Source organism: Mus pahari, chromosome X (genome assembly GCF_900095145.1).
Source record: "Mus pahari chromosome X, PAHARI_EIJ_v1.1, whole genome shotgun sequence".
Classification (NCBI taxonomy): domain Eukaryota; kingdom Metazoa; phylum Chordata; class Mammalia; order Rodentia; family Muridae; genus Mus; species Mus pahari.
This window is the reverse complement of record NC_034613.1, coordinates 105,040,073-105,049,460: the sequence shown is the minus strand read 5'-3', so window position 1 is coordinate 105,049,460 and position 9,388 is coordinate 105,040,073.

Sequence of the window (9,388 nt, the reverse complement as noted above, 5' to 3'; positions counted from 1 at the left end):
AGCAGCAATGGAGGGGAGTTCCTCTTTCTCCACATCTGTTCTCTACTGAAGTTTTGATCTTAACCTTTCTAACTGGTTTGAGGTAGAATGTCAGGGTTCATTTGATTTGCATTTTCCTGATGATTAAGGATGTTGAACATTTTTTCAAGTGCTTCTCAGCCCTTTGTTATTCCTCATTTGAGAATTCTTTGTTTAGCACTGTACCCCATTTTTGATGGGGTCATTTGAATTTCTGGAATTCAGTTTCTTGAGCTCTTTGTATATATTGGATATTATTCCCCTATCAGATTTAGGATTGCTAAAAATCCTTTCCCAATCTGTTGGTGTCCTTTTTGTCTTATTGACCATATCATTTGCCTTACAGAAGCTTTGCAATTTTATGAGGTCCCATTTGTAGATTCTTTATCTTACAGCACAAGCAATTGCTGTTCTGTTTAGGAATTTTTCCCCTGTGCCCATATCTTCAAGGCTTTTCCTCATTTTCAGTGTTTCTGGTTTTATGTGGAGGTCTTTGATCCACTTAGACTTGGGCATTGTGCAAGGAGATGAGAATGGATCAATTTACATTCTCCTACATGATAACTGCCAGTTGTGCCAGCACCATTTGTTGAAAATGCTGTCTTTTTTTCCACTGGATGGTTTTGGCTCCCTTGACAAAGATCAAGTAACCATAGGTCTGTGGGTTCATTTCTGGGTCTTCAATTTTATTCCATTGATCTATCTGTCTGTAGCTATACCAGAACCATGCAGTTGTTATCATACTTGTTCTGTAGTACAGTGTGAGGTCAGGCATGGTGATTCCACCACAGGTTGTTTTATTGTTGAGAATAGTTTTTGTTACCCTAAGTTTTTTGTTATTCCAGATGAATTTGCAAATTGCCCTTTCTAACTCAGTGAAGAATTGAGTTGGAATTTTGATGGGGATTGCCTTGAATCTGTAGATTGCTTTAGACAGGATAGCCATTTTTTACTATATTAATCCTGTCAGTACAAGAGCATGGGAGATTATTCCATCTTCTGAGATCTTCAATTTATTCTTCAGAAACTTGAAGTTCTTGTCATACAGATCTTTCACTTCCGTAGCTAGAGTCACACCAAGGTATATTATATTATTTTTGACTATTGTGAAAGGTGTTGTTTCCCTAATTTCTTTCCCATCCTGTTTATCCTTTGTATGGAGAAAGGCCACTGATTTGTTTGAGTTAATTTTATATCCACCTACTGCACTGAAGCTATTTTTCAGGTTTAGGAGTTCTCTGGTTGAATTTTTAGGGTCACTTATATATAATATCATATAATCTGCATATAGTGATATTTTGACTTCTTCCTTTCCAATTTGAGTCTCCTTGATCTCCTTTTGTTTTCTAATTGCTCTCTCTAGGACTTCAAGTACTATATTGAATAGGTAGGGAGAAAGTGGGCAGCCTTGTCTAGTCCCTGATTTTAGTGTGATTGCTTCAAGTTTCTCTCCATTAAGTTAGATGTTTGCTGTATATTGCTTTTATTATGTTTATGTATGTGCCTTGAATTCCTGATCTTTCCATGACATTTATCATGAAGTGTTTTCTCAACATCTAACAAAATGATCATGTGATTTTTTTATTTGAGTTTGTTTATATAGTGGATTATGTTGATGGATTTCTGTATATTAAACCATCTCTGCACTGCTGGGATGAAGCCTACTTGGTCATGATGGATGATCGTTTTGATTTGTTCTTGGATTCGTTTGTGAGGATTTCATTGGGTATTTTTGCATAAATATTCATAAGGTAAATTGGTCTTAAGTTCTCTTTCTTTGCTGGATATTTATGTGGTTTAGGTATCAGAGCAATTGTGGCTTCGTAGAATGAATTGGGTAGNGTGCCTTCTGTTTCTATTTTGTGGAATAGTTTGAGGAGAATTGAAATTAGGTCCTCTTTGAAGCTCTGATAGAACTCTATTTCTTAACTAATCTGGTCCTGGGCTTTTTTTGCTTGGGAGACTATTAATGACTGCTTCTATTTCTTTAGGGGAAATGGGACTGTTAAGATCATTAATGTTATCCTGATTTAACTTAAGTACCTGGTATCTGCCTACGAAGTTGTCAATTTCATCCAGGTTTTCCAGTTTTATTGAGCATAGCCTTTTGTAGTAGGATCTGATGATGTTTTAGACTTCCTCAAGTTTTGTTGTTATATCTCCTTTTTCATTTCTGATTTTGTTAATTAGGATACTGTCCCTGTGCCCTCTAGTTAGTCTGGCTAAGGGTTTATCTATCTTGTTAATTTTCTCAAAGAACCAGCTCCTGGTTTGGTTGATTCTTTGAATAGTTCTTTTTGTTTCCACTTGATTGATTTCAGCCCTATGTTTGATTATTTCCTGCCATCTACTGCTCTTGGGTGAATTTGCTTCTTTTTGTTCTGGAGCATCTAGTTGTGCTGTCAGGCTGCTAGTGTATGATCTCTCTAGTTTCTTTTTGGAGGCACTCAGGGATATGAGATTGAGTATGTAGTGGCATCATTTTCATTAAACTCTAAAAATTCTTTAATCTTTTTCCTTATTTCTTCCTTGACCAAGTTATTATTTATTAGATTGTTGTTCAGCTTACACGTGAATGTTGACTTTCTATTATTTATGTTGTTATTAAAGATCATCCTTAGTCTGTGGTGATCTGATAGGATGCATGGGAATATTTCAATATTTTTGTATCTGTTCAGTCCTGTTTTATGAAAAATTACATGGTCAATTTTGGAGGAGGTACCATGAGGTGCTGAGAATCAGTTATATCCTTTTATTTTAGGATAAAATGGTCTGTAGATATCTGTTAAATCCATTTGTTTCATAACTTCTGTTAGTGTCCATGTGTCTCTATTAAGTTTCTGTTTCCAGCATCTGTCCATTGGTGAGAGTGGGGTGCTGAAGTGTCCCACTATTATTGTGTGAGATGCAATGTGTGCTTTGAACTTTACTAAAGGTTCTTTAATAAATGTGACTGCCCTTGCATTTGGAGGGTAGATACTCAGAATAGTGTTCTCTATAAATATTTGAACTTGTCAACTTCTAAAGTTTTCCTGAGTACCTAAAGCTAAACACAACTAAGAGTATTGCTCAAGTGTCTTGTAATTGTTGATAGAGTCTGTGAAAGCATTTAGTTAACTATTTGACTAGATATACCATATTATTGTTTTTGACATGTAGTGGTTGTTCAATCCTATTAGTTTTCTTTTTGAAATCACTGAAAATGTTCTAGTAACAGTTAAGTGCCTGTTAAGCATGAGGTGGAACAACTGTCTTAGGAAAAACTTGGATTTCTTAAATGAATCATGAAGCCACTCACCAAGAAGAGCTGTTGAGAAAGATTTGTCAGAACCTACAAAGTGGTAATAGTTTGTAAGTCTTTCTGAAGCTGTCCTCAATACAATAAACACTGACTAAAACTCTGTATCCATTTGAGTCTTCCTATAGCAATAGTTCACTGTTCATGGCATTCAATCTAACATTTCTATTGCTAACCATTTTTAGAGCAAATCTCTTGTGCACTGCATAAAAGCATCACCTGTCAATAAAAAACTGATACCTTGTTAGCTGAATTAAAAAAAAAAAATAGGAGGTGGGAGTTCTTGTAGGGATATAAGAATTCAAGGATGTGGGTCAGGAGTGGAAAGAGATTCAAACCAGCCTCTGAAAAAGGTCACATGGAACTGAGGAGAAGTAGCTAGTGGGAACAAGACCATGCTTAAAGCCTAAGCACTTATTCATATGTAATAATTCTTAGAGTTGTTATTTCTGGGAATAAATAGGCTGGATTGAAAAGTTAGTGGTTACAACCATTAAATTTTCCTCTCTGTTTCCATGTTCTCAATGCTAGAATTGTTACTGGCTTCCAGTGATCACTCATTTTTATCCATGATTATCTGCCTTTTAACTGCTTTAAAACTTAATTATATTTATATATATATTTTCTTCTTGTTGATCCTCATCCTCCAGTCTCATCTTCTATATTACTCTCCACTTCTGCTTTCATGTTGTCTTAGTCAGGATTTCTATTCCTGCACAAACATCATGACCAAGAAGCAAGTTGGGGAGGAAAGGGTTTATTTGGCTTACATTTCCATACTGCTGTTGATCACCAAAGGATGCAGGACTGGAACTCAAGCAGGTCAGAAAGCAGGAGCTGATGCTGAAGCCATGGACGGATGTTCTTTACTGTCTTGCTTCTCCTGGCTTGTTCAGCCTGCTTTCTTATAGAATCCAAGACTACCAGCCCAGAGATGGTCCCACCCACAGGGGCCACTCCCCGTTGATCCCTAATTGAGGAAATGCCCCACAGCTGGATATCGTGGGGGCATTTCCCCAACTAAAGCTCCTTTCTCTGTGATAACTCCAGCTGTGTCAAGTTGACACAAAGCTAGCCAGTACACACATGTAACATATATTGTTGTAATTGAGACTCCTTTCTAATTTTATAGCCAAAACCATGTATATGTACCTGTATATATGTGCATATAATAATATGTATAAATATTAAAATCTTGTATCCATCCATGAAATCAAACATATGGTATTTGTCTGTGTAAGTCTGGTATACGTAGCTGAACATAATTCCTTTCAGTCAGTTCCATTTTCCTTAAAATGACACATTTTCCTTTTTATTCACAGCTGAATAAAATTCCATTGTGTATATGTACCACATTTTCCACTATCTGTTCTTCTGATGATATAGCTGTTCCCTTTCATAGCTATTGTGAATAATTCTGACACATGAAAGAATGGATGCACAAATACCTTTGCCATAGGAATCTACAAGGTATATGCACAGGAGAGTAGCTAGGTGATATGGTAGTTATAATTTTAGATAATTAGTTTTAGCTTGGTGGTTATAAGTTTGCTTCCTGAAAAACCCCCATACAGGTTTCTATAATGACAGCATTGATTTAAACTTTTGCCTGTGTCCCATGGAACACTAATTTATAATCATATGAAATGAGGTTGGATTACTGCCTGGAGAATGATGGAAGAGCAGTAAAAACTATGTTTATGCACGTTTAAATCAACCATATAATCAGATTGATGTATGGAATCCACATATTCATGTTATTAGATGCTGAAAAGGTCTTTGAAAAAACCCAATACCTTTTCATGATAAAAACACTGAAGAGACTAGGGATTCATGGGACACATATCAGTACTATAAAGGCAATTTACAGCTAGCTTAAAGCTAGCATCAATCTAAACAGGGAAAAAACAGCTCTCAAAACATTTCCATTAAAATCAGGAACAAGACAAAGAGGTCCACTCCCTTCATATCTACTTAACATAGTACTTAAAGGTCTTCTTTAAAAAACTGTTTTGGGGTTTTCTTTCTTTTATTAAACCATTATTCTTTAAGTTTTTTAACAGTCCAGTCTTTATCCCCCCTCACAGGTCTGCTCTATGATTGTTTCTCATCCCATTCCTCTTCCCCTCATCTCCAAGATGATGTCCCCACTCCACATCCTCACTGCACCAGATCTCTTCACTCCCTGGGTCTTCAAGTCTCTCGAGTCATAAGTTCATCTTCTCACACTGAGGCCACACCAGGCAGTCCTCTGCTGTATGTGTGCTGGGGATCTCATATCAGCTGGTGTATTCTGTCTGGTTGATGACTTAGTGTATGAGAGACCTCTGGGGTTTATGTTGGTTGAGAGTATGTGTCTTCCTATGTAGTCAACCTCCTCCTTAGCTTCTTCCAGACTTTCCCTAATTCGACCACAAGGGTTCTTGGCTTCAGTCCATTGGCAGGGTGTAAGTATCTGCATTTGACTATTTCAGCTGCTTGTTGGGACTCTCAGAGGACAGCCATTCTAGGTTCCTGTCTATAAGCACACAGCAGCAACAGTAAGAGTCAGGCCTTGGAAATTCCCCTTGAGTCTGATGCCAATTTGGGCCTGTCACTGAACCTTGTTTTCCTCAGTCTTGTCTCCGTTTTTGTCCCTGTAGTTCTTTTAGACAGGAATAATTCTGGGTCAGAGTTTTTGACTGTGGGATGGCAAACCCACCACTCCACTTGTTGCCCTGTCTTTTCTACTGGAGATGGACTCTACAAATTCCCTCTCTCCACCATTGGACATTTTATCTCAGGCTCCTTTTGAGTCCTGGAAGTCTGTTACCTCCCATGTCTATGGTACATTCTAGAAGGCTCCCTACCTCCTATCTATCATAGTGAATGTAATTAAGAGAATACAAAGAGGAAAAGAAGGAAGCAATATACCCTTTATCTTTAGATAGTATAATTTCCAATCAGAAAAGTCCTACATACATGTAATGAATACAGTTACTACAATAATAATATTCTAAATTAATGAACAAAAATCTGTAGCTTTTCTATATACAAATGAGAATAGTATTAAGTAATGAACCTGGGACCTTTCACAATAGGTTCAGAAAATTATACTACTTTATGAAAATGGTAATAGTTGATGCTCCTCTGGAGGCTAAGATTTTGATTGCCATAATTATCTAGGATCCCAGTTTCAAACATTAAACTTCACATATTGAACAGGATTTAAGTCAAATTAGACAGCTATTGGCTATCTATGAAATATAAGTGCTACTCTTTTTTGTACCTGATGGAAAACTATCCAACTGGCTTTTCCTTAGGAAGTTAACTCTGTTGCTGCTGAGATCATAGAATTAGAAAGTGCAATAAGAAATATTCATGAAAGAGCTTGCAGGACTCAGAAGCAGCAGAGCAGATGGGACAGGCTCCTACATGCCTATATCCACACTCACAAGGTGAGCTAATCCTCTGTCCTCTATGTACCTTCCCTGCCAGAGGAGAGCTTGCCTCCAGGAAGTATCTGTCCCTAGGACTCAGGGGATATTGCCATTTTCTCTCAGGTGACACTCTAATGCAAGTCCACTCAGGAGCACACAGGCCACAGGAGAAGAACAGCTGGGACGGGACCTAAGGGACTACATCAAAACCCAGGAGGTGGGTATGTTCCACAGACCTCTGTGCACTGGTCTTGCCAGGAGAGAGTTGGTCTCCCAGGAGCACTGACACAGGCTTGCAGATTCACAGAAGGGATAAACTCCAGCCAGAGATAGCAAGATCATCTAACACCAGAGATTACCAGATGGAGAAAAGCAAATTCAAGAAACTTACAAGCAGAAATGAAGACAACTTGGCATCACCAGAACCCAGTACTCCCACCACAGCAAGTTATGGACACCCCAACACACCAGAAAAGCAAGATTCGGGTTTAAAATCATATCTCATTATGCTGGTAGAAGATTTTAAGAAAAAGCAAGAAAGTAGTCTTTCAACAAACCTAGAAGAAGATAGCCACATGAGCAGAATCCAACTCTAACAACAAAAACAACAGGAAGCAACAATGACTTTTACTAAATATCTCTTAATATCAGTGGACTCAATTCCTCAATAAAAAGAGATAGACTAATAGACTGGTTATTAAACAGGCCCCAAACATTTTGCTGCATAGAGGAAACCCACTTCAGGGACAAAAAGAGACACTACTTTAGAGTAAAAAGCTGGAAGACAATTTTCCAAAAAAATAGTCCCAAGAAATAAGCTGGAGTAGACATTCAAATATTGAATAAAGTCGAATTTCAACTTAAAGTTCTCAAAAAAGATAAGGAGGGACACTTCTTAGTCATCAAAGGTAAAATTTACCAAGATGAACTTCTAATAGTGAATATCTATGCTCCAAATGCAAGGGCAGCCACATCCATTAAGGAAACTTTGCTAAAATTCAAAGCACACATTACACCTCACACAGTAAGAGTGGGAGATTTCAACACCCCACTCTCATCAATGGACAGATCTGGAAACAGAAACTAAACAGAGACACAGTGAAACTAACAGAAGTTATGAAACAGATGGATTTGACAGATAACTATAGAACATTTTATCCAAAACAAAAGGATATACCTGATTCTCAGCACCTCGTGGTACCTTCTCCAAATCTGACTATAAAATCAGTCACCAAACAGGTCTCAACAGATATAAAAATATTGAAATAATCCCATGCACCTATCAGATCATCACACACTAAGTCTGATCTTCAATAATAATATAAATAATCGAAAGCCCACATACACTTGGAAGCTGAACATCATTCTACTCAATGATAACTTGGCCAAGGAAGAAATAAAGAAAGGAATTAGACATCTTGGAGTCTAATGAAAATGAAGCCACAGCATAACCAAACTTATGGGACACAATGAAAGCAGCCCTAGGAGGAAAACTCAGAGTTTGGAGTGCCTCCAAAATGAAAATGGAGTGAGCATACATAAGCAGCTTGACAGCACATCAAAAGGCACTAGAACAAAGGAAGCAAATTCATCAGAGAGGAGTAGAAAGGAAGAAGTCAAAATATCACTATTTGTAGATGATATGATAGTATATATAAGTGACCCTACAAATTCCACCAGAGAACTCTTCAACCTGATAAACAACTTCAGTGAAGTAGCTGGATATATAATTAAGTGCAACTAATCAGTGGCCATTCTCTACACAAAGGATACACAGGCTGAGAAAGTACTAGGGAAAGAAAACCTTTCAGAGTAATCACAAATAATGTAAAATACCTTGGTATGACTCTATGTTTTCTTCTTTTTTTCTTGGATATTTTCTTTATCTTCATTTCAAATGTTATCCCTGTTACTGGTTTTCCCTCTGAAAAACACTTGCCTCCTCTCTCCTTCCCCCTTCCCCTGCTCGTGAACCTACCCACTCCTGCTTTGTGGTCCTGGCATTCAAGCACACTGGGGCATAGGGCCTTCATAGAACAAAGGCCCTCTCCTCCCATCCTCTGCTTCATATGAAACTGGAGCCTTGAGTCCAACCATTTGTGCTCTTTGGTTGGTGGTTTAGTCCCTGGGACCTGTGGGGTTACTGGCTAATTCATATTGTTGTTCATCCTATGGGGCTCCAAACACATTCAGATCCTTAGGTCTTGGTGTGACTTTAACTAAGCAAGTGAAAGATCCCTATAAGAACTTCAAATCTCAGAAGAAAGAAATCAAAGAAGATCTCAGAAAATGGAAAGATCCCCCATGCTCATGGATTGCCAGGATTAATATTGTAATTATGGCTATCTTTGCTAAAGAAATCTCCAATTTAATGAAATCCCCACCAAAATTCCAACTCAGTTCGCAGTTAGAAAGGGCAATTTGCAAATACATCTGGAATAACAAAAAAATGAGGGAAACAAAAACTATTCGCAAAAATAAAAAAATAAACCTCTGGTGGAATCACCATGCCTGACCTTAAGCTGTACTACAGAGCAATTGTGATAAAAACTGCATGGTAACTGGTACATGGAAAGACAGGTAGGTCAATGGAATAGAATTGAAGACCCAGAAATGAATCCACACACCTATGGTCACTTGATCTTTGACAAAG